We start from the raw sequence: 26,893 nt of genomic DNA on the forward strand, positions 1-26,893 counted from the left end.
ATCCTTTATGAGCCAAAGCATTTTTTTCAGAAATATTTGATATTTCTTCCTGCCATTTTCATCAAATTCACATTTTTCCTCTTTTCCTATTCTTTTTAATTTATCCTTCTTAGCTTCAGGCTACATTTTTTTTCTCTCTATGTTAGATTAGCTTGTTGTTGTTGTTTTAGTGCCTTTTTTTTTTTTTTTTAAGCAAAAGGGTTTTATTTAACTGTTCTACTACAAGATTTTAAAACTAATCGTCCAACTCATGGGCAGTAAAACATCAGTGATTCATACTTTGAAAGCAACATTACCCCAAGGGCATTATGCAACTCTGGTTTTGATAGGGTTTTTCTTTTTTTTCCCCCCAGGCATAATGACTCCATAATTATAGGAGACTGAACATAACAGTGACCAACTGGACTGCTTTCTTGTCCATTCCAGTTTTATACAATAAAGAGATCTGATGAATTCTTTATTTATTTATGCTTTAAGCAAACCTGGTTTGGAAAATACTGGCCTGTCCAGTAGACATTTCTGCTACTTGTGGGTCAGAGTAAATATACTGTTTCCCCTGCCTGAGACTGCGAGGCAAGGTTGTCCTTGGTGTAAGTGCACAGAAATAAGCAACTGTAATGAGAGTTTTAGCTTTTTCTAGTTAAAGCTAATGGGAATTTTGTTGCCTTGCGCTGGCTGTAATGGGATACAAATCAGGAGCTAACATTATTTGTTGACTTTGTGCCAAATCTAAAAGGTACTGTAACTCTGCACCAGTCCAAAGCTGCAAACGCAAAAAGCCCCACTTACCAGCATCTGCTTCTGTGTTTGTCTGACATGCTGAGACATTTTCCAAGTGGATGAAGGTCTCAGTACCCACAAATAGCCACAGTATGGCCAGGCCTGTCTAATTGAGCCAAAGTATGAGACCTGGCAAGTCCAAGTCCAGATTCTCTAGCCTGCAGATGTTATTGGGGTGAAAGGAAGGTCTCTTGGCATGTCTCTGCCAAAATGAAGCTGTGGTTTCCATTGCCTTTAGGACATAGCCAAAGAAAAGGGTGATGGTTGTTTTCCATATAGTGGTGGTATTGTTAAAGTATCTTATAGAAAACAACCATCACCACCCTTTCCCTTGCCTGTGTCCTAAAGGCAAGGGGAATGGACGTCCCAAGTTTATGTACTTTTGCTGAGCAGGAGATTTAAGCTTCTTTTCTAAATACTTCAGTGCCCTAATCAGTGAGCTGGAAGCAAGCAGTTAGATCATGATGTTTGAAAGGGGAACACCTGCATCTAACGCCTTCTCACAGGATTTTTCTATAAGCAAGATGGTGTCTGAATAGCATTCATTCTTCATACATTTTCTGACTATGCTTGAAAACAGGATGAGTGAACCTGATTTGGTTATTCAAAATAGGGCCTGTAGGTATCTGTTCTTGGGAAACTCCTCCAGATTGGGTCTGTGAAAGGTTTAAATTCCTTAGTACTATATTCACAAGGGAGACTAAGGCACTCTGTCACTCAGTTGGTACCAATATGGGTTAATGTTCCCAGGAGCGATAACCTGAAGCAGTTTTCCAAAAGGCATAACTGATTTTAAGATGCAGATAGAACTAGTTGTAAAGTAGAAACTCATCAGACCTATTTTGAACTTCTACTTTTGGGTAGGACAAATTATACCCCTAAGTGTCTCTTTTTCACAACTCATTTTCCATGGCTGGCTCATTGAGGACTGTAGGTTTTCAACATCTGTAGTTAGTTTACATAAATCCCATCCCAGATTCTAAATAGTAGCTTGGAAGGTAATCGCTAAGTATTATGCTAGTGCTGCAGTGTGGTGTCTCAGATTTTTGAAGATGGCAGTAGAAAATTGTGTCAGGGCATGTTCTAGTGATCATTTCAATATAAGTAGTTTTCTGCCTTTTTAAATAATGTATTTGCTACAGCAGTCAGCCATGCAAACAAGGGCAATCCTTCTGAAAGAGCTCCAAAGCCTGCTTCCTTTGGAAAGGATGAGAACTCAACTCTGAAAAATTCAGCAAGAAAACTATCTTTTTCAAAAATCTAGCTAAAAGTGTTATTTTCAGATGTGAGCTAGGCATCTTGATAGTTTGCCAATTTTGAAGGCAGAACCAAACAAAATCAGACAGCTGATATACATAGATTTGTCTAACTTATTTTGTGGGGAATGTACTAGTCCTGGCTTAGTTTTGTTCCCATTTCTTCCTTCTGCCCTACCGTCACTTGTAAGCTGTGAAGTTCTCTGAGGCGGGGGCTGTTTTTCTATGTCTGTACAGTGTGGCGCTTGGTGTAATGGGGCTCCAATCTTGATTAAAGCCTTCTTGTTGAATTGTCACTTATGCAAGTAATGGTCTTACATAAAATTCTGGTATTTGAATGACATATTTGCTATGTGAGCTTTGCCTGTCACTTCAAATCCACTCTCACGTTTTATCTTGCTACTCGATGTCACCTTTAGGTTTAAGTGAATTTTTCCTGCAGCTATGCAGCAATTTCTGTGCATTAGCAGATTTTTTATATGAAACTGTGCAAGAAGCAGATTTAGAAAATGCCCCTTAGAAGAAAGTATTGCATGAGTTGATATCATTTTGGAACATTTTTCAAGGATGCATCCACATCCTTGAGGGAATTTAAATAAAAAATCCCTTAACTCTAACAGACTCCCTAACTCTGTATGAACTCTGTAAGTGTTCAAGACCAGGTTAGATGAGGCCCTGAGCAACCTGATCTAGTGGATGGCATCCCTGCCCATGGCAGAGGGTTGGAACTAGATGATCTTTAAGGTTGCTTCTAACCCAGGCCATTCTATGATTCTACGAGGAAGATTACTGTCAAACTTATGTACGTTATGCACCAGATGAAATTTGATTTTCCTGACTTATACAATGGTGTAAAGAAAAAGATTTAGTTTGTATTATTACTGGTATTATTCATGAAAGTGTTAGAGCTGTCACTTCAGAGTAAAAATGCCACTAAATATCCTAAGTGTGATTTTTTTCACACAAAGAAATTTTATTAACATAATGGATATACACACTTAGAGGCAGCCACTTTTTTCCAATATTAAATCCTTAGACAATTTTACAAGGATGACCAAAGAGAGTAATAATAATAATAATATTACTTTTCTATCATGAAATCCATTTCATCAACATAGAAAAATTTGTAGAAATGTGCATTCTAAGAACAGATTTCCAAGAGAGGAAATTTTGAATTGAAACACCTAAAGAAACAAATATTATCATGGATAGGAAAAAAAATCACAACAGCAAAAACATACTATTGCAGTCTGCTCTAGTCCAGCTCCTTCATCATTGGCAAGAGATTTTCTTCAGCACTGTTTGTTTTTCTGCCAGACCAGGTTCTTTGTAACATGCCAAGGTATAGCTGACTTGAAAGTGAAGACATTATTACCCTGACCCCTGAACTATTCTGAGGCCTGAGATGGAATATCTTTGACCTACTTTAAAGGGAGTTTAGACTCAACAGAAGTCCAGGGGATAAAAATAGCGGAAGTGAGATGCAACTCTTCACCAGAAATAAGCAATATTTAATATACAAATGTTTTCCCAATACATTCTCAAGCAGCAAAAAATTATTGGAATTCTGATATGAAATGTCCTTATATTACTGGGCATGTTACTCTTCTGGTTGACAGCAGTTTTGGAAGAGGGTACAAACTAAACTCAGAGTCTTGTCTTTGCCCCCAGATGCAGTAACATGACTGCACACTAACATATGTTTTAAAAATACTGAGAGAGAGACTGGGTCAATAATCTAAAGCAATGTCCGAGGGCATGATTAGAGCAACCCTCAAAGTTCAGCTCACCAGCTTGCTCAGTTTGGAGCATCTGAAATCCTTTCTCACACTGTATGTTGCTTCAGGAAGTGACAGCAAAAGGCCGAAGTGAGGACTGGGTGAGGCTGTGCCTGTTCAGCATGGCTGTGGCTGAAGGCTAAAAGCCTTGGCTGCTTGTCTGTGGCCAGATGTGCAGCTGACATCTGTGTCCAATTCAGCTCACACTGCTGGAGTAACCCCAACGTCAAGCTCTCAGTCTGGGGTGAGGGAAGGTTTTCTTCAAAAAATTATATCCACAATAAAGATAAAGTGGAGTGTTTGTGTGCATTTGTGTCTGTGAGTGGATGCAACTGCTGCAAATGTTAGGAAGATTAGATATAGAATAAATAATTTTTCCCTGTTTTAAAATTTCACACTTAATTTAAAGCTATAAATTTTTATTTAAGGTATTTTGTTCACTAAGTGAACCATAAACAATTTATACAATAATGCGTCCTCTGAAATGGAAACTGTTTCTGTGAGAAGACTGGCATGGTGCTTGTGTGATCTGTGTATATACAAAGTGGTTAAACAAATAAGCACATGTGCTTATCAAAATATTATGCAGAGATATCTTCTGCAGAAAGCATTCTTCTTTTTTTTTTTTTTTTTTTTTTTTTTTTTTCTTGTTCTGTGTAATGACTTAATACCAAAATATTATTAGATGCATCAAAAAACACCTGCAGGTACATATTCTGCAAGTCAAAAGTATGTTGAATGCATTGTACTGTATTTACAAAAAGGAATGGTTTTACTCTGGCACAGTTCATGTTAAAAAGATGTTTCCTAAAATACTGCCTCACAAATGATGAAATGAGGATACATTTGAAAATTTTAGCTGAATAATTACATTTGTAGCATAATGTTACAAAAGCCAGAAAAGTTACAGATAAGACAGGACTTGCTTTTCTCTGCAGAACTTCCTGACTCTTTGATTTCTATCTCATCCTTAATGCTATCTAAATGCTGATTTAGGCTATGAATTGAATTTTCTTTTAATTTGAGCAGATTATATATTCATTTGTAGATGCTCTATCTTCATCGATCAATGCATTATGCCAAGCAACTTCATCTTCTCCTGAAAGATAACCTTGGATTATGTCATGGCTCAATTCTCTATTGCCCCTACAAAGATAATGAATTCGCACATGTAAGAGGATCATTTACCAATGGGGGTGGGATGCTGTTTTGAGCATATCATTTCCATCTGCCACAGGATAATTCCATTTGCACAAATCTATCTCCTGGAGGAAGCTTTGTTAGCTATGGTAAGAACACTGTAGGCACAGTGTAGCAGAGTGTGTCTCACAACAAAGAAAAAGGGGTCACCTACAAAAAAGGGTTGCCCTCAGAAAGTCATGGCTGCAGGAATTGTTTTGCAGCTCTTCACTCCACAGCTGAAGAAAGGATCAAAGACAGGGTAAACAAGGCCTTCCTTCTAGCAAGGAGTTGAGAGGACAAGCATACTCACACAGTGAGGTGGTATGGTGCAAGCACAAGAATAGTCATAGAATCATAGACTCATGGAATCATGGAATCATTAAAGTTGGAAAAGACCTTCAAGATCATCTGGTCCAACCATTCTCCTATCACCAATGTCAACCACTAAACCACGTCCCTAAGTGCCACGTCTAACCTTTCCTGAAACACCTCCATGGATGGCGACTCCACCACCTCCTTGGGCAACCCATTCCAATGCCTAACCACTCTGTCTGAGAAGAAATGTCTCTTAATTTCCAACCTAAACCTCCTCTGGCACAACTTGAGGCCATTCCCTCTAGTCCTATTGCTAGTTACCTGTGAGAAGAGGCAGACCCCCAGCTCCCCACAACTTCCTTTCAGGTAGTTGTAGAGAGTGATAAGGTCTCCCCTGAGCCTCCTCTTCTCCAAACTAAACAACCCCAGTTCCCTCAGCCGACCCTCATAGGACTTGTGTTTCAGGCCCTTCACCTTCGTAGTGCTTCTCTGGACATGTTCCAGGGCCTCGATGTCCTTCTTGTAGTGAGGAGCCCAAGACTGAACACAGTACTAGAGGTGCAGCCTCACCAGAGCCGAATACAACGTGAAACCATTTCTGAAAAGGTTCAACTGTGAAAAACTCTGTTAGATGCTGAAAAAGGCACAGCTGTGAGATGCATTCTTTCAAATAGCCTTAGGATTCAGTTTAACATCTCCCAGAAATGAATTGAGCTAGTATTTAATTAATGTGACTAAAATTATATCTTGTCAGCTGTAAACAATATTAATCACACATATCACATTGAAAAAGGATGTACTTCAAGCTACTTCACTCATGTGGAAGGGAGTTTGGCAAGAGGAAGTGCAAATGGTTTCCTAAGAAAGGCATTCCCTGCTCTTCAGGGGCTCTCAGGGTGGACCAGGAACATATCAGTCCCCTGCAAGCCAGGCATCAATAATCAAGGTAAAGTAGATCTTACATATTACATCAGTTATCATATGCCAGCAAGAACAATTATGAAAAAGGTGAAATGAAAGACAGCAATATCTGAGTGTCTTATGTGCTACGAGTATTTGCATCCCCTGCCAAAATTTGCAAGAATTGCAGTCCCTCTTCTTTCAGTTGTCGTCTCCCACCTTGGTCATGAGAGGCACAAGCAAGTGGTGACTTTGCAAGAGCTGGACAGCATGTCTTCAAGCAGCCTAGGAGCTACTTAGTGGAGCCACCTGACTTCCTGAGTGGCAGTGTATGTGTGTAGCTCAAAGTTATGGGTTTAAGTACAGTTTCATAAGCTTCATTTGCTACAGAACTAGAGCTCTGCAGACCTACAGTGTGTTCCTTAGGTGCAGCCTGCTGTTGCAATGGCAGTTCCTCTGGCTCTTCTGGTCACACGGATTGTCACAGGGTATACAGGGTCAGAAGCAATCCTTGTCGTGATGTCATATACATACATGTTCATGCTATATATGTAGAACAAGGTGTTTCCATTTAATGCAAATTACTGATTATGGACAAATATTTCATTCTGTATATTTTCATGTTCGTATTCAGAAATTCATTTTTTTGTTTGTTTGTTATCTTCATTGATGATCTGGATGAGGACATTGAGTGCACCCTCAGTAAGTTTGCAGATGACACCAAGTTAGGTGCGTGTGTCGATCTGCTTGAGGGTAGGAAAGCTCTGCAGGAGGATCTGGATAGGCTGCACCAATGGGCTGAGGTCAACTGCATGAAGTTCAACAAGGCCAAGTGCCGGGTCCTGCACCTGGGGCGCAATAACCCCAAGCAAAGCTACAGGCTGGGAGAGGAATGGTTGGAGAGCTGCCAGGCAGAGAAGGACCTGGGAGTGATGGTGGATAGTCAGCTGAATATGAGCCAGCAGTGTGCTCAGGTGGCCAAGAAGGCCAACGGCATCCTGGCTTGTATCAGGAACAGCGTGACCAGCAGGGCTAGGGAGGTGATTGTCCCCCTGTACTCAGCTCTGGTGAGGCCGCACCTCAAGTACTGTGTTCAGTTTTGGACCCCTCGCTACAAGAAGGACATTGAGGTGCTTGAGCGGGTGCAGAGAAGGGCGACAAAGCTGGTGAGGGGCCTGGAGAACAAGTCCTACGAGGAGCGGCTGAGGGAGCTGGGCTTGTTCAGCCTGGAGAAGAGGAGGCTCAGGGGTGACCTTATTGCTCTTTTTAGGTACCTCAAGGGAGGCTGTAGCGAGGTGGGGGTTGGTCTGTTCTCCCACGTGCCTGGTGACAGGACGAGGGGGAATGGGCTTAAGTTGAGCCAGGGGAGTTTTAGGTTAGATGTTAGGAAGAACTTCTTTACTGAAAGGGTTGTTAGGCATTGGAACAGGCTGCCCAGGGAAGTGGTGGAGTCACCATCCCTGGAAGTCTTCAAAAGACGTTTAGATGTAGAGCTTAGGGATATGGTTTAGTGGGGACTGTTAGTGTTAGGTCAGAGGTTGGACTCGATGATCTTGAGGTCTCTTCCAACCTAGAAATTCTGTGATTCTGTGTGTGATTCTGTGATTTACTGTCTTAATTTGGTCTATTGCATGTCACTGTTCAGTCCACATTGTCTAATGTTGTGATCATATCAGCTGTCATAAAGAATAAGCTAATATGACAAAAAGTGTCCTGATACAGCTTGACAAGATGAAATCTGGAAAAAATAAACTTGATTCCTGGCCAATACCCACTCGTCATAATAACTTCAGGCGTCCCTTCCTTAATTAATCACTAAACAATGACAGTTTCCTGATTAGTATTTGGCTGCCACAAACAGGGCACAGTATTGCTATTAAATATCTATGTGACATACCTCAGGATGGCATAAAGACATACAGAGATATTACACATATTCCATACAGTTCTTAACAGGTTATTCTGACTATTTTTTCTGGTTCTTGCAAGTAAGTAAATGTATGAATTCACTGGAAGATCTTTTTTTTTTTTCTTTTGGAAGCAAATGAATCAATATGAATTCTTTGAAATTGCATTTTTTCCAAGTTAATAAATATTGAAGATATAATTTTTGTAAAAGATCCATATTTTATGAAAGTTTAAATTTGCATCTGAGACTATTACAATTTCTATGAAAAGAGAATAGATAAATTGAATGGATGGACTCTCATTAAACATAAAATTACTCAACAAGAACCTTTCTGAATCAATTAATCATAATGTAACAGGACTTTAACATTCTGGCATTCTCAAAATCAAAAGTAAGTTTTTTGCATAATTTTTCATTGCAACAAATGTGATTATTATTGTTTAAAGCTGGTGAAATACATGACTTTCATCACAGTAATTAAATACTTTTTTTTTTTTTTTTTTTTTTTTTTTTTTTCTGGTACTGTTTAAATTTAATCTTAAGGTTGTCTAAAGAAGGATGTCTCACAAGAATGCCCTTCCACCCCTTAGTCTCCTCTCTACATGCTTTCTATGAGCATGCGCAAAATGAATCAGAAAAACAAATTTACATGACATAGCATGATAATGTAAGATGTATGTAATTTAGAGTAAGGTTTTGATCCAGGTCTTTTGCAGAGATATAGCATCATTTCCTCAATTTATCATACTTTATATGGAACTATTATAAATATAATTTGTATTTGAAAAAATATATTATTTTGGCATCAATGTTTCAGATTTGTCCCCTAGTTCTTTGATTCAATATTATTCACACATTCAAAGTTATTGACACCTGGATATGGCAGCTAACAGGACTGCAGATTATTCAAGGACAGGTGGGTAAATTCACAGTGAAATATTAGCTGTGGGATCGGAAGGGTCAGTTTTGACACCAATAGTATTTTTACTTGTGTTAATCAACCCAGCAAGGAATGTTAATTATCTGAACAGGTTGAAAGCTGGTTCTTGTTTATTGTCCCATTGAAACAAGTCTACAAAGCCTATTTCAAAAGAATTTTCTTTGTATTGTTTCAGATTCCAATTATACTAAAATTTTGAAATGTAAAATGGAAAGCAGAAGAAAGGGTTAAAGAAAGAAAGCAGTGACTGGATTCAAATTATATTTAAAAACCAACAACCAAACAAACAAAAACACCAAACAAGCAAACAAAACAGTTCTGCTTCTGACCAGACCAACTTACGTCACTTTCTGTAATAAATCTAATGTACTGAAGAGAACAACCCACCCACTCATGCCTGACACACATGTTGCTGAGGCAGCCTAAGGAAATGCCAAATGCAGATTGGAACTCTCTGACCAAAACATGGTTCTATTATACTACGCACTTAAAGCCTTCTAAGTTTGGAGAATTCAGGTTGTGAGTCAGTTTTAATGCAAGCCATGCCTAGTTACCCAAGAGTATCTCAATTTGCCAGACACAATGTTCTGCTTCATTAAACATGTAAGGCTACCCTTTTTTGGATGTGTGATATTGTTTTAGAGAATTAAGTAAGGACACTGTACCAGTTACATTATTCAGAGTTTGTAGTTTGTATCTTTCAGGGAATGTGACATAAATATTACTTATTTAAAACAATCAGAAAAGGCTATTTTTCTATTTTAGTGTGACTCATACAACAATTCAATTTACATATTTAAATCAAATGAATGTTTTTTCTCTTGCTAATTTCTTTTGACTTCTTCTATTATGATGTAAGTGGTTTGTTTTTATTTGTCCCAAAATCTAATATTCCATTTCCCTTGTACTGTTTGTGTGTATGAATAAGGCTAATATTTGCTGACTTTTAATACCTCCTTAGTTTATCATAACAGGCAATGTCTTACATCACAGCCAATTGCATTGATTATATGCAATTTACAGAATATGCAGGACATCTAGACTGGATTAGGCTGGGTTATGACTGTATATATATGAACACTTATTTCTCTCAGATTCCAGCTGCTTTAACAGAAACCATACCAAGTCCTGATTAGCCAAATTACGGTCTTGGATTTAAAAAGATACGTAAGGAGCTTTGTGCTCCTTACAATACTGCTCTTCAGTGAAATATCTTACTACCTTTGGAACTGTCCAAAGCATTATGGAAACATAAAGACTAATGGACTTTAAGCTTGAGAATGTATGAAAGAAATGCTGATATGCACAGTAAATTAAAATTAACCCAGGTACTTACAATGGTCTTCTATCAGCACAAAGTTCTTGATTTAGAAGACCTTGAGGTAGACATTTAATTACTTGCTGAATCAGGTTGAGAATGCTTATACAAAAACCTTTCCTAATTTGGAGGAGCAAAAGTTCAGGACAAATATGTTGCAAGCTTTGAAATGTGTATGGAACTTGTGACAAAATGAATAGGGTAATTCCTATATCAGTGGGAGGTACCACTTTTTCATGCCTGTGTCCCAAAGGTTACCTTTTAAAAACATTCACACACTGCTCTTCCACCTTTAAGTCTTCCAAAGCAAGACTGTTTGTGGGAGGATAATGTAGGGAGCTTACCTGTGGGGCAGGCAGGGGTGGATTTACAAGGCGTAGAGAGATTAGTTGCTATTCATCATCAACTTCCTGCAACTCCCCCCAGATTGCAGAGTTTAGAGGAAAGGGGTAGCTAGGAGATTAAAAGGCCTTTCCACATATCTGCATTGCTGTAGATCCCAATACCTATTGTGTGGATCCTTCCCCACCCTTCTGACAAGGCAGTCTGAGTCTTATGCGTGGTTGGCTCCAACTTGGCTCCATGACCAGCCAAGTGCCAGAATGTCCATTCACCTCTCTTAAAGGAGCAGCTCAGCCTCTCCTGGGACACCAAACAGGTGCAGAGTCATGGAGAAGTTGGCTCCAATGGGAACCAACATGGAGCTGGTAGCAATGCAGCAGGGGAGAGGGAAAGGTTCTCACCCCAGGCAACCTGAGCTTTCCTCCTTGACCAAGAGTTGTTTTCCTGCATGGGCAACCCCATCATGCTGATAGACCATGATAGATTACCCAAGAACTTACTTTCAGGGAACAGCAGATGTAAAGGACTGTGGGGTTTTTGAGTTAATAGCTGTATACATCAGTGAGGCACCTCTCTGCGGGTAAGTGACTTAGTAAGTTAGAGAAAGGTGTTAACATGCTGCCAGGCAAAAAGCCCTGGTATACACAAGTGTCCTGCTATCTCCCATCACCAGTGATGAGGTCACAGTGCTTTTCCACATCATTTTTGACAGGAAGGAAGAGTAAAAGAAGGCAAGGGAAACAATCAGTGCAATTCTGGCCCCACTTAGTTCAATTGGAATTTAGTTGCAGAGTCCAAGGAGAGTTTCTTCCCTAGAGAACCTGGTTAGGTCATGCTTATTGCTCAGCTGATAATTCAGGATCCAGGGGAGTGTTATATTGATTAGCAGAAGATTTAATTTCACTCTGATTAAAAGAGAGCAGATGAAGAAGGGTGCTGAATAATTCTACATGCATGTATCTACTCTTAGGCAAACCTTTTAATCTACTATGCTGTACAACACATGCACTAAATTTTGACTTGACACTTTTATCTGAAAGACTTTTTCCCATAAATCTCCAGATTCTTGCTTTTTATAGTGACATTGTCCTAGTGCAGAAAGAAAACAGCCTTGCTGCTGCTGTTTATTAGAATCTATATTTATTTATCTGTACCATCCAAATGACTTCATTTTTTTTTTCTCTAAATTTCCTATGAGAAATCCTGTAAATATGCTTTTAGTAATGACCAACTTGATTTTCAGGGCTGTAAGTCATAAATGATACTGATAAAAATTGCTTTTTTTTTTGTCAGTTTTAAATAACTGTGCACATTTTAACACATTGAGCCATATACAAATTTGATTAAGGGAGATATTATCTTCCTCTTGCTAGCAATATCACTCATGAATGAGAAGGCTAGATTTTTTTTTTTTTTTTTTTTTTTTTTTTTTTTTTTGGTGAATAACTGTTGAAAAAGCAGTTCATGTCAAAAGTTTGCTTTCCTGGTGTTGTCTGTAAGAAGTCGAACTCCAAGACACAACAGCATCAATGTGTGTTTATACATTTCCCATTCCCTAGTACAGCCACCGCCACAAGAAAATTGTTGAAATACCTCTGAGCAAAGATATATCTGACAGCTTCCAAGGGTTATAAAGGTATGTACTATTTTAAAGAACACTTTAGTAGACATAGAGCTATTGTTTAAGATTGAAACAACCCACAACACACAAAAAGATACAGACAACTACAATTCATGGAGTTAATTATAACTCCAATTATAACAGTCCTATTAATGGGCTGTTCTCATACAACATTAACATTGACGTAAAGTCATGGACTTTAAATATTTCTATTGAAAAATGATTCCAGAACATTTTGTTGGAATTGGGTGAATGAATTTATAGAAGAATTTATACATGAACATAATCAGAGCAATGGTATAAAAACATATTCTCTAATAAAAGAGTATACATGAATGTGAAGAAAACAAATGCACAATAGAATTTTGAATGAATTTCATCAAAGTCCCTTTGACTTCCAATGTCTATTCTATCATCACACTAGTCTGTAATCAAATCTGGGCCCAATTTAGCACCCCCATGTATTGGATATGCATAGGTTTTCTTAATTAGGTTGTCTTAATAAAACAATAAGAGCAGGACTTCCACCCTAGTCCATGAGAGCAGCTGAAAAATTCCAGGAAGTTCTGAAAACCATTCCTAATTTCTTCCATTTGCAGTCATTTCTTTATTTTTCCTTTTCTATTATCAGAAGAAACATAAGACTAAAGAACACTTGCAAGTAATAAAAACACACCTAATTTATAACACCAGGAAAAGTAAAGTTCACAAGCTCCATTCAGGAAATCTCACTCAGGCAGATGTTTGAGTTGTTTCATATAGTGTTGTGGGTTTTTTTTTGTTGTTGTTGTTATTGCTTTTTTTTTTCTTCATCTTTTTCTTCAACTTTTCCCTTTAACAGTGGGCATTTTTCTTCATTGCTTTCTTATTGAACTCCTTTGTAGATGTGTTGCATAAGAATAGCTTGGCCATATTCATGATACCATGTCTTCTGTAGAGTTATGCTTGGAAGGAGAATAAAACTCACCTCTTGACTTCAGCCAGGAAGAAAAACACACCTCTAAGACCCTTTTGTGTATTTATAAACCAGTATGTTTCCATAATGGGTGTTATTACTACGTTTCTCTCACACTGTTTTCCAGGTGGGACAAGAATATGAACGAGGTTCTTTAGAGATGTTTCTTCTCAGTTAAACAGGGGGAATATGCAGGTTGCATTCTACAGCATTTTTGAGTCACCCTCATTGTGCATCCCATGGTCAGGAGCAAATCAAATTGTCTGGGGCTTGAGGGAGACTTTCAGCCCAACAGATTGAGGTCCTTCTCTAGCAGAGATTCCCAACTATTTGCAGGTTCAGTAAATCTCTTCATTAGGATCCTCCTCCCTGTTTACTTCTCTCAGGCATGCAAAGCACATTTGCAGACAATGTTGCTGGCTGGAGCACTTATGCCAGTGGGTGGAGTGGCTGACACAGTTGTGCAAGGCTCTGGGCCATGCCAGAAACAGCAGGGACCAAGGTCACCCACCATTGAGCTAGAGCAAGACTAGGCAGGCAGCTCTGCCAAACCAGGGGGCTGCAGTCCACAACAAGCTCTCATTTATATGCTATGGATTGGTTCAGTCATTTTCTTCTTCCCCACCCATCCCCACCCCATCTCTTTTTTAATTTAGCACAGAGGGTGAAATTTTGGCTCAAAATCAAAAGGATTTTCACCATTGATTTCAATGTGGCAAGAATTTCATCCAAATCCTTCATGCCTCACTGAGGACAATAACACAAAGAACACTATTTTAGAACACAGAGAGGCACCGTATTTGCAAGCTGCTTTGTTTATTGTGTTTGGGGGCTTCAGAATGTAGTTGCCCACCCACTTCTTTGTTAAATATTAGTTTGGCTTTTGAAAGTTTTACAAGCTACAGTATAACAGTAATTAAAATTTTGTATGCAATTTCCAAAGTTGGTTTTCATTTCTCAGGGAGTATTAATTCTGGTTTAATTTGTTTTTCCTTTCCATTGTGCAACAAAACACAGTTTGTTTTTAAAAGAAGGATCAAATTGATACTGAAATGCATACATGTGTTGGCAGGAATTTCACAAGGAGGAATGCAGTCCATGAACTTGGACTTCAAACAACAAAAGTGCAGAGTGCACATGAACTTGAAGTTACCCTTTTATTTGTGACATCCATAAACATTTATGATGCTTTGTTTTTATCCCAATAAGTCTATGTTGTTACTTTGGGTCTTTTAATAGTGTCTATTTATATTGTGAAATCATGACAACTGTGTTGTCTTCCCATAAAGCTGAAGGTCAAGGGTCTGCTACAGCAAATACTAACACATGTGAATAACTTCCCTCATATGAATAATCCGACTGATTTTAACAGGGTGGTGTTTTTAGGGTCAGGCTCCGAATATTTTGACATACTTCTGAAATGTTTTCTAGATAGGAGCTGTTGACTTTCATATGGTGATAAAATGCTATGAACACCAAAAACCCCTTCCAAAAGATAGGAATAGTTTTGGGGTATCGAGTTATAACAATTACAGTTTTACTTGTTAGCTTTCTTTTCCTGGATACAAGAGTGTTGGAGGAGCACTTACCCAGAAGAGATCAAGTAGAATTACTGCTAATGATTTGTATAAATCAGTGTGTATAATATATTCCCCATGCCAGAATGTAACAACACTTGGAGATCTCTGTATTTATTTGCCTTCATCTTATGGCGAAGAATGATAGAATTAATTACTATTAGAACTGGGATGCATTGCATTTTATAATTTATACTGTGTATAGATCGTTCGTATATTGAAATTGAAAAACGTATATAAGAGGACACTCCTTTAATCATAAGAACTATAAAAAATCATGCTGCCTATGATAAATATTATTCTATTTTTAAGGCTATGCCTGGATGTGGTGTCTCAGTAGTGCAAGTGTTGTGAAATTAAATAAAAGACAGACACTCAATTATGAACATACGAAGTATATATAAACTTGAAGGTGTGCAGAATAAGAATCTTGCCTTAAAAAGAGAAATTGCTAGTTGTCTGTTGAGATATTACAGTGATCCTTGGAAAGGTTTTTGTGAATACACTAATCCAGTTTTTCCTGTTGTTTGCATTCCTGTTGATTCTTGCTGTGTTTGAATGCAGTTCTTGCAAAAACTTGTCTTAGAAAAGCATGTCAGAACAAATTGTTCTTTGTTTTTACTTTTTATTGGAATATATCCTAGGCTTTGCCATATTGCCTTCTGAAACTTATTTTCAAAACATAGATTTTATACCTGTGACTTAACAGCTACTGTTAAATGAGAGAGAATTTTTACATATGTTTATTCTTCCTAAAAAGGTGGAAAAGTTTTGGAAGAGCTGGAGTGCAGATGAAAATCTATGAATGTCAGTATCTCTTTAATTTGTAAACTTATATTATTTGTTTTATTTATTTTACCTTGCTAAAATATCCTGCTTGAAACACTTCTTTAAATAACTATGCCCCAAAACTTGCAAAGAACCTGCAGATAGGTGGCAAAAACCTGTCTGATAGCAAAAGGAGCATATTTTACATTAAAGGAGAATCATGTGCATGGTCTGTCCAGCGATACACAATGTCATTTAAGACATTTCATCATTCCCTGCTTCAGCACTCTTCTCTAATCTGATGAGGTACCCTAGGAAGAAACAATGATAGCCAAGGCATTAAAATGTAATCAAGATATGCAAATTCATATCTAAATGTGATTTGCTTGGAAAGAGAAATTAATCTAGGCATGGTCAAATAAACAGTGTGTAATATGGATAATTAATCACCAAATTAGCAGCTGTAGTCCCATGAGAAGATTATGCAAATGAAAAAGTCCCCCATCTACAGTCACTTAATACCAAACTCTAAACAAAACACAGCCCCTGGGAGCACCATAAAATAAGCGACTCAAACTTAGGGGGTAGTTCTCCAAGTTTCACAGACACATTTCAGAGGTGCTTTATTCTTCACAATTTACAGGAACTTGTTTTCCCACAGACACATCAGCTTCACCAAACAACCTGTAATCTTGAAATGTCACTGATGTTTTACAGAGGACTAAACTTCCACTCATACAGTCTAAATCAGCAGGTTAGAGAGACAGGGAATAGAGTGTAAGTCCTCAGCCCCAGAACCCAGAATAAAGAGATGGATACTTCAGAGTTTTATAGAGGTAGGAGCTCCAAACATATGTTAGGTGTCTTCTGTGCATTTAGAAATTATCTCCAACAGTTTCATTTACTGCTTTACACTTGCATTCCCATAACAGACCAGGCGAATCTCTTTCTTGTTTCTGAAAATAGTATTTTTCCCATATTTCCAATTACAAAGCTTCCTGAAGCATATTAATGTTTCAGGTTAATCCACTGGCTAATCCAGATCAATGTATTTCACTAGGATGCTTCATGTGGAGTAGACTTGTGTATAGTACTACCTGGCCCATGACACCAGATAGTCTTCCCTGAGGCTGTACATTGCGCTAAAACCACAGCCCCACCTGGAATACATAAAATATCAACTATTTGGGAAACCTGACCACTAGGTGAAGAGACCATTTGATGCACAGCTTCCTTGAGACACCATAGTAACTCAGATACATTCAGTTTGACACTGGCTTGACTCACACTGAAATATGTTGGATTTTCTGAATACGTTAGAATTTTTAAATGAAAAAAATATAATATACTATAATAATTTTGTCTTCATTTAAAGTCAAATCAATTATTCAAATATCAAAATTGTCAAGGGAGTCTGAATTTGCATCTCTTGATGAACTCCATATCCTCAGTTCCATGGGAACAGCCTGTTTTGGGAAGGACACTGCAGGCAAGAAACTCCACAGTGCATCCTCAGCCAAGAAAATTGCTTTTCACTTGGGCTGTCTGGGTATTTGCTGATATCAGCACTTATAGGTGGAAGATACCTTTGAAAGCACAACATTGTGGCAAACTAGCTTATGGTAGAACTGTTCTAAACTGTCTCTGGAAGTGAATACAGGCTGAGTTCATAAAAGAGGAATTTGCTATTTTTCTGAAATGTTTGTATTCATTGTCTGATGTTCTAGACCACAAGTTGTTTTCTAGTTCATCTGTATCTGTTCAGGATAAATTACATAAATTTCGTTTAAAGTTTTAACTCCTTCTTGTGAAGCTATTTGTACATGTTTCTACATGCTGCATCAAGCAAAGTCTTTTAGAAAAGGATGAATGTGCATTTCTTGTCCTTAAACCCAGGCTGTGTCTTTAGATGCCAACCAAGATGCATGAACAGACCACAAAGTAATCGGTCAGTTTCATGCCATGGGTTCATCAGGCTTGGGAAGACTTGAGGGTTAAAGTACAGACATCTGATGATTGTGGACTTGTGGACTATTAACAAAGATATTTCTTAAGAAGCCATGAAGAACTGTGAATGAGGCTGGAATAATATGGTAAGGTTTAGGAGCCCTATTCATGAGCAGATGTGCTGAAGTTGCAAAAGCTATTTGCTCAGTAAAGTTAGCATTCTTAGTGGGTAATGGCAAATGTATTTACCCTGAAATGGAAAATTCAAGCACTACTAGAAATCCATGTTGATCAGGTGAGCAGTCAGAACAAAATTGTGACCTAGTGTTTCCTGGCCTGTATGAGCCCTGTCAGTTTCCTCTCATTCCAAGAACTCTTCCTACTTTGGGACAAATTGTTGGGCTGCTTGTCCCAAATAAACTTCATGCTGCCCATGGTTGACTTTTGAAATTAATAATTTCAAAGAGGGAGTACCAGGGAGTCCTGACAGAACCACTCCTTCAGTCACCCACCTAAAATGACAGTCTCCAATGTAGTTAATCAAGCAATGCCCTTTTCTGATTTATTATGCCCAGTGTTGCTGCAACTGTCATATTAGCAATTACGTTCTCGCTACGTAAGGATACTCTAACTATATAATGGGCCAAGTTCTGATCTCTGTTAGAACTGGCTTAAATCCAGAAGAATCCTTTCTGTAAGTGAGCATATCCTGCCATTTAGAAAGAAAACCATTAATATGCTAGTTATAAAAAGAACAGCAATTGATCAAACTGAATTATTGATTTTTATATAACTTTTTGTTATGGTTCAGCAAAACATAATTCTAAATGAAAGAAACCAGTAATGAGGACACAGCGGAAGAGGATCCGTATGGAAACAAAGTAGGTTAACTGGTAAGACACAGCGATTGACAGGATTTTCTTAAATTATTATTAGGAATATAATGTCACCCTGCACATCTGAGCAGTGATTTGAGAGAAAATGACTCTATCCAGGGAAATATTTTAATTAAGATAAAATTGTTAGATTGCTCTGAAATTCTTGGATTGACATTCTTTGTAACAGAGTTATTTTTCTGTTAATAGTGTACACAAGTTTAAAAAAAAAAAACACATTTCCAAACAGTCTGAATACTGATTCTAAATCTGATAAATCTATGAACATTAAATATTTTAATCCTTCCAGTGCTCCCATTTTAAGACAGTAAAGCATCAATTCTTGTATGAAAAGATTGGACCTGACGCCATATCTGGAAACTAATTTAATGGGAAATTGGATAGTGACAAAGTGATGATTTTTAATGTCAGATGCTTCATTAGTTATGACTTATTTAGGTGACCTTCTTACTCCTATGGTATTTTCCTTCTCTATGAACCCCACCCCTTCTAAAATCCTGTATACTTCAAAAAGAGCAAAAGTAAATATTGCTGATCAGGTCCCTGATTCTGTAGACCTTCACTTTTATCTATTAATTGCTTTGGTCCTTCTCAAGTACAGAATGAGCACAAGCCAGGCCCCCGGATCAGTATTACAAATCTATGTGTATCCCTCACAAGATGCTTATTATCAAGTATCCTGAGGCAACAAAATAAATTTTGTTATTTTGGGTTCTCTTTTTTTCACTTGGCTTATTTGAATTTTCATATCATGTTGAAAGTGACATTTTGTTTTGCTTGAAATGCATTGAAAAACCTCTATGGTTCTCACAGGAATTAACAATTCCATGCTTGAGTCATTATTTAAAGTGCACAAATTTTGATACTTTGGATTTCTTCTTCTAAAGAAATCAAGTTAATGATTGGCTGTTTAAACTGAAAGTCTAAGAAAACAGCCCAAGGAGTAATCTTAGTCTCTGTTAACTGATAAAAACAACAGAAATCTACCATCTTTGTTTCACGAGCCAGGCTAGTATGCTCATGGGTTAACAGAGACAGAAAAGGTCAGCTGCTCTTCACTGATGTCTCAACACTCTCCAGAGATGTGGCTCTCAGCTACTGCAATTCAGAGTAGTACCTTCTAATGTCAAACAACAAGAGGATTTTTACAGTCCACCTTTTAAAATAAATGTAGTTTTTAAATGTTGTATTTCACTATTTTTGCTCATCTGCTGTCCTATACTGTCAAAGGAATTAAACACATAGATTATGTCAGCATTTTATAGAACCAAAAAATAAAATTAAAAAAAAAAATGTAATCTCAGATTCAAAATGATCAATCATACTTCAAGTGTTGGGTTTTGTTTGTCTGCTTGCTTGCTTTTGCTTTTGTTTTTGTTTTTCTAGGATCTTTTACAGTGATTTCAGAGAGATATCTGAGAGTGGGAATTCTTAGTGTATTAACCCTTGCATTTTTCAAAGATATGATTTATGTTAAGTAACCCAAACAATTTTGCAGCCTTTCTTAAGCAAGCCAGGGTTAAAGTCCTCTGAAATTCAGATGGATCCTTGTTTTGATTACAAAAGTAGTCTACACAAATAATTTGTAACACTTATGAGGGAATCTGCTGGCTTGGGAGACAGCTCTGTATGCATTAACCACAAACAATTTTTTCTACTTGTTGAGGGTTGAGGTCTTTTTTCCTAAACACCTAATTTTTCACTTTTTATTACCAGTTTCTTATAGATACATTTAGTCAAACATTTTCAATACAATATAGAAGTTTTATATATATTCTATATAAATATATAGAATATATATATAAATATATATATAAATATATATATATATATTAAATAAATTATATATTAAATTATATATTAAATTATATATTAAATATATATATAAAGATATAGAATATATTTAAATATATATATATTCTATATAAATATATAGAATAGATATTAAAGACAATATAGAATATTTCTATTCTTTCACTAAGAATACAAACTAGTTGTCACAGAGTTACAGAGGGACATATGTCCTACAATATTAACCTAATGCCACCCAACTTTGTTTTTGGTTCCAGAATAGAATTCAGATCACTGGCCCAAATCTCTGCTGGCTGCAGTAAATGTCTTGCTACAGTTTTAGGTCCACAAGATTCCTTGGCTTCATGTGGTCCCTTGTGAGCACAACTGGTCACTCAGCACAGCAGTCATTGTGATATTAAATGCAATAGTAAACATGTCGCTTCTTGGTGTGTTGCTGGCTAAACGCATTGATGTAACTTAATCTCCTGTGCCAGGGAGCCATCTGGGTTCTGAGATAATCTGAGTACTTTGGTATGAGAAAGGCAAGCTCATCAGTCTGGAGCTTGGAGATGAGGAGAATGATGTGTCCTACACCTCATCTCCTTGAGCACACTTAATTGCTTGCTAAATGCTTCAGGGAAATGATTCTAGCTATTGAAGTTGGTCTCACAGATCTGCACCTGAAAGCAGGATCATAAATTCTTCCTTTAAAAAAATGAAATAGAGATGGTGCTTTCTCAAATCTATTTTTGCAGGTCATATTTATTTCTGCAGTGGGGTCAGGAAGCCAAGAATCCTTTTTGCCCACTTCTGTACTTATATACCAAGTTGAAGAGCTATGTTTTCTCTTGCTCACAGTTTTCAGGATCTTTCTTCCCCTAATGCTTTTTTTTTTTTTTTTTTTTTTTTTATCCTAATGCTTTGGTCAAGGGAAATTGTAGGATAACAGAGAACCAAACACAGGATCTCCTCAACCTTGGAAAATGTTTGAGCCATTATAGAATGGAACACTAAACTGTTCATTTATCAAGAAAATGACAAAAGCATTTCATATGGGGCTTGATCATCTCAGAATATAGAGTTTCAGAGCTCTTTGAATTTCTGAGATCACAAAAAAATACTTTGGATTTTGGCTTATGTAAAGTACGAGATGCTAGCTGCCCTCTGTTTCTGACAGAGTGTCAAAACTTGCACGTTCTTTGTTAAAATATATTTTTTGAAAGTTTAGTGTTTAGTGTTTAGCTTAGCAGATAGCTCATGAAACCTTGCCAAAGTGAAAAAAGAAAAAAAAAGAAAAAAGAAAAAGAAAAAGTTAGAAAATGATTACTCGGAGGTATTTATGTCCTTAATGCCCTGTAGAGAAAGAATTTTTTGATCAGGGTGTCTGACAACACAGACTTACCTCTTCTAAGAATGGTTGTGTCTAAATTTACCTAAACCCAAGTTTCAGATTCTTTTTTTTTTTTTTTTTTTTTTTTCCTGTGGAACCATGGCTGATAGACTCACTTGCTTTCCCTGAGGTTCAATGGGTTTCACTGTTTATCAGCAGTCCTTTTTTTCTTTGAGATTGTCTAGGGTTGCCTACTTCACTGCTCAACTCACCTTTGCCATTGAAGACACCCTATGAGCAGCAATATGTGAGAGCATCTCCTGAAAAGGAGCAGTGCTTGCTTAGAGCTGAGTTGCATGGATCTTCTGTAGGGGAAGCAGGCTCTCCTCTGTCCTCTGTCCTCCACAGCTGGCATACCTCAACATCTCTTGCTGCAAGGCAGATGGTATAGCAGGAAGAACTATTCAGCAGGAACAGTTCCTAAAAAAAAAAATAGCCAAGTTATTCAGAGTGCTCCAGAAAAGATTGACTGCTTTATCCATATGTATTATTGTTGTTTTTTTTTTCTTGACTACTGTTTATTAAATCCCAGTGAAAAAAAAATATATATATATTTAAAAAAAATTATTAATAACATTTTGCTATTTTGAGATCCAAGGTGTAGAAAGCACAATACATATGGGAAAGGATCTTTCAATGTGCATTTTTCCAAGCACTTCATGTTAAAATCAGCTTGCAACCTGAAACCAAACACAAACTTTTCTCTGGTAATTTGATAACAAACAGATTTAGTTTGAAAATATTACATGTAATCTTATTATTTTTTATCACTATTGAAAATGGAGCAACATAAATATAGAAACAAAGGGGAAAAATGGAAAAAAATAAAGAAAAAGAAATACCTGACAACTAGTTCTAGTTGCAAAAAATCTGTCAGTATAATATAAAACTGACTATGCCAGACTTGAAAGCCAAATTGCTCTGCAGAGCATGCTGAACATTAACTATTAACATTGTTTTTCTCTAACTAGAGCCACTTTTCTTGCAAATGGCAAAACCATTAGTGAGCTGCCAAACTGTATTTTCCACTTAATTTCAATCTCGAAAAATCTAGACATGACAAAATTTGGGTTATCAATGGAATATGATGAAAACAAGAGCTCAAGGCTCTAATGCCTTTTTTTCTCTCTGCAAACTCCCTGATCTTGTCTAATTTGAATAATTACAAGCTTCAAAGGGTTGACAAGGTTCACATACTTAAATCAGTGTGTTATATGCTGCATCTGTAATCAGCTGAGAGGCCTTAAAGACACACAAATGAACATCAAAGTTTTGTCCACTCTCCCCTTCTGAAAGCAGGAGTGTCTCCAAGCATGAGCTAAAATTTTATATTTAGTATATTCTGTACAAGATCTATTTGGCAATCTCTTCCAACTTGATTTTTTTTTTCCTTTTTCCTTTTTTTTTTTTTTTTTAATGTGGAACATTTTTTTAACATGTTTTTATTTTTGATAGCTTTTAGGAATTTCATCTGAAATTAATTCATCTTCCTCTCATGATATGGCTGTGTGAAAATGCTTATCTTAAGAAGTCATCAAACAGTTCTTTTATCCTTTCAGCTGGATGTATTAGAAAATTCAATTTATTATACCAAAATGTAACGTCCTTCCATTCTCCAAAGATTCTTGAGCACTTGAGCAGCATATAATACTCAGCAGCCAAAAGACAACATTCAAGATGATTTTTTAGGTGCTGGAGAATAACAAAACCAGTTTCAGACTTCCTAAAGCTCAAAGTTACTTGATTATTATACTAATTTTTGCATAGCACTAGTAGTAGAAGAAAGACCTTTTGTGTGTGTGTGTGTCGGTGTGTACTGAATACAAGAAAAATATAAGCAACCTACGAATTTTGTGCTGTTTACAAAGAAATGTCTCATTAAGTTGAAGAATCCATCTGTAAAGTGCTGGGCAGAAATGCTGATGTTTTTGTGCATGCTTTTTCCAAGCAAGCTAGCATCCTATTGAATCAGCTCTAAAACTTCCTGTAAAGAATGGGACGACTCCCACTGAATTCAGTAGGTTGTGGCTTTCATATATAGAAATACATGCATATGCAAGTTCACTCAAAGTGAACCCATAGAGACCACCACTAACCTAAGAGGACTCTGCTGTATGCATGTTGCTCAGTAGAGTGGGCCAAGCAGCAGTTTTGTTGTATTAACCCCCCCAGCAGGTCTTGTTATGAGAGACCTGCACCCCCATATCCAGCCCCAGCTATATCTCACATTGAGCAATGGGTCACAGTGTGGGACTGTTTCCTTGATCCTCTTTGAAGGACTGAAAATGGTTGCAGGAGGACTTCCCACACGCAAGGATACTAGCCAGACAAGGTCAAGTTACAAGTATTACCAGATCTGCCAGTGTTCTGTAATATTAATACAACTGTCTTCTGCCAATTCTTACATATTGTTTTCTGACATCCTGTAGAAGAGCTAAGTGGAGTGGCTGGGAAGTAGAACTGGGAAAGGGAAAAAAATACCTACAAAGTCTTATTCTGGAACTTTTCACGTGAAGTTCTTTGGGGAAGAAATGTTTGACCCTGAGAAGGCTGTGGGAAGAAATTCATTGATTTCTGATTTCCACCTACAGAGATGATCTGTCTCCCCACTCTGGGGATATCAGAATCATCTTCCTGCCCTCTCTGACTCTCTAATAGTTTAGCAACAGCACAACAGTTTTCTCAGCAGTTCTGCAATCAGCTGTACTGATACTGGGGACCAGATATCCAACCCTTCTTTCAGAGCTTGACTGTCAGCAATAAGGGCTGAGTCTGAATTTAAAAGGCTCTTCACCACAATATCACATTCACCATCACCCTGGATTTTGGAAAAGCTAGACAAACATAAAAGTCATTGAGTTTTCATTTCTCTCTCACAAACAGTTTACTGGACAATTTGCTTGTTAAGTGTAAAAAGAAAACTGCAACACAGTAGATAAACGTGTTAGCAATAATTCTTAAGATATAGATGTAGTAGCATTAATATCACAAGCTATTTTTCTGAGGCACAAATTGTTAGACCCTCCCCTCTCTAAACTTCTGGAGATTTCTTCTCTCTTTCCTTGATGGAGTCACAGTTTAAGTCAACAACTCAGCCCAGCCTCATTCAAAGAAAGTTATCTGGTCTCAGACACTTTTACGTTATTTACAACTGTAGATTATTCTTCACTTTAAGTTCAAATAAAGTAGAAATGTCACCTGTACATAACACAAAGCAAGCAAAACAAACACATTTCAGGCTTGCCCATTTATCTTCCCTATCCCCTAGCACATATTAACAAAGCTACCTTACAGTTTTGAGAAACCTTTGGGGACTGGGCAGGTGTTTTTTTGTTTGTTTGTTTGGTTGGTTTGGTTTGGTTTTTATTTATTTATTTTTTATTTTATTTTAGTTCTTATCCAATGTCCTTACAGATGCTCCCAAGATCTTGAAGGACTAATGATAGTATATCCTTAGCCTTATATTCACTTCATATATATAAGCCTATAATATAGTATAGCCTTATATTCACTTCAATGGGTGTAGGTCCTAGCATATGACAGGATCTTACTTTTGTATCCAGATGTTCATGTTAATTCCATTTCTTTTTGTTTGAATCATTTATCATTTGTATTCTTCTCAGGTAACAATGATTTGGGAGATGGAGGAGGCAACATGAGATCCTAAATAACCAGTCTTAAGTAGAACTTTCTGTGCATTTCATTTAAAATAAGACCATCGAGAACATCAAAAGGAATTTCAGTGTCTTATGTGCTATAAGAGATTAATGCTTCTTAAACAGAAAACTCAGATGGAGTCCAACTTCACGCTGGAAGGACAGAATAAGAGAAGTGATGAAAAACAATTCCCTTTCTGACCAACACCTCCAGGAGACACACAGCATTCTTCCCTCCAGTGTGCTTGCTCTCAGGCCAGCACTTTTTCGGTGGCTTCCTGTACTGCAGTAGCCACCATTTTTCTCCTTCAACTCACAAGGAAAATCTTATTTTCACTTTTCTATTTTTTTGTTTGTTTGTTTTCTAAGAGTCTTGGTGTCCTGGTTTCAGTTAGAACAGAAGTTTCAGATAGAACAGAATTAATTTTCTTCCTAGTAGCTGGTGGAATGCTGTGTTTTGGCTTAGGATGAGAAGAGTGCTGATAACACCCCGATGTTTTAATTGTTGCAGAGCAGTGCTTATACCAAGACAAGGACATCTCAGCCTTTTGCTCTGTCCTGCCAACAGGCAGGCTGGGGGTGCAGTAAGAGCTGGGAGGGGACAGACCCAGGACAGGTGACCCAAACTAGCCAAAGGGGTATTCCATACCATCTGATGTCATGCTAAACAATATATAGGGGTGGCTAGCCGGGGGGAGGGGGACGGACTGCTCGGTTAGACTGGGCATCGGTCAGCGGGTGGTGAGCAATTGCATTGTGCATCACTTGTTTGTACATATTATTATTATTATTTTCCTATTATCACCATTGTATTATTATTATTATTATTATTATTGTTATTATTACTTTCCTGTCTTATTAAACTGTCTTCATCTCAACTCACGGGCTTCACTTTCCATTTCTCTTCCCCATCCCAGAGAGGGAGGGGGATGGTGAGCGAACGGCTGCGTGGTGTTTAGCTGCCGGCCGGGTTAAACCACGACAGTCTTTTTGGCGCCCAACATGGGGCTCAAACCCACGACCCTGAGATTAAGAGTCTCATGCTCTACCGACTGAGCTAGGTGTTTCCTCCTTCGTTTGCTTGAAACACAATACAGCCCTGAGGATGCAGCCTAGAAGGTTCCTGGAGTGCGTGGAAGACAGCTTCCTGACTCAGCTGGTCAGTGAACCTACCAGAGGGGGTGCTCTGCTAGACCTGCTGTTCATGGACAGAGGTGGGAGATGTGGTGGTCGGGAGCTGTCTTGGGTAGAGTGACCACAAAAAGGTAGAGTTCTCTATTCTTGGTGAAGTCAGGAGAGGGGTGAGTAAAACTGTTGGAGTTCCAGAGAGCAGACATTGAACTGTTCAGGATGCTGGTAGGAAAGGTCCCTTGGGAGTCCGTCCTGAAGGGCAGAGGGGTCCAGGAAGGCTAGACAATCCTCAATAAGGAAGTCTTAAAGGCATTTGAGCAGGCTGTCCCCATGTGCCGTAAGATGAGCTGACATAGAATGCTGGAGCTGAATAGGGAAGTTTTGCTGAGTGCCTGGGAGAAGAAGAGACCTTATGGAAGAAGGAAGAAGGGGAAGGCA

General features: G+C 37.7%; 1 long non-coding RNA gene across 2 annotated transcripts in view; it reads right to left on the reverse strand.

The window, feature by feature from the left end:
* Positions 1 to 21,165: 21,165 nt before the first annotated feature.
* The window catches only part of LOC311430154, a 71,578-nt gene continuing 65,850 nt past the window's right edge, over positions 21,166 to 26,893 (reverse strand). Inside the window, exon 4 of one of the 2 annotated variants that reach the window (XR_014688594.1) lies at positions 21,166 to 22,088. This is a non-coding gene — a long non-coding RNA (uncharacterized lncRNA). The remainder of the gene's footprint in view (positions 22,089 to 26,893) is intronic. The other variant, XR_014688595.1, reaches the window with a different exon arrangement.

Source organism: Aythya ferina, assembly GCF_964211825.1.
Source record: "Aythya ferina genome assembly, chromosome: 1".
NCBI lineage: Eukaryota > Metazoa > Chordata > Aves > Anseriformes > Anatidae > Aythya > Aythya ferina.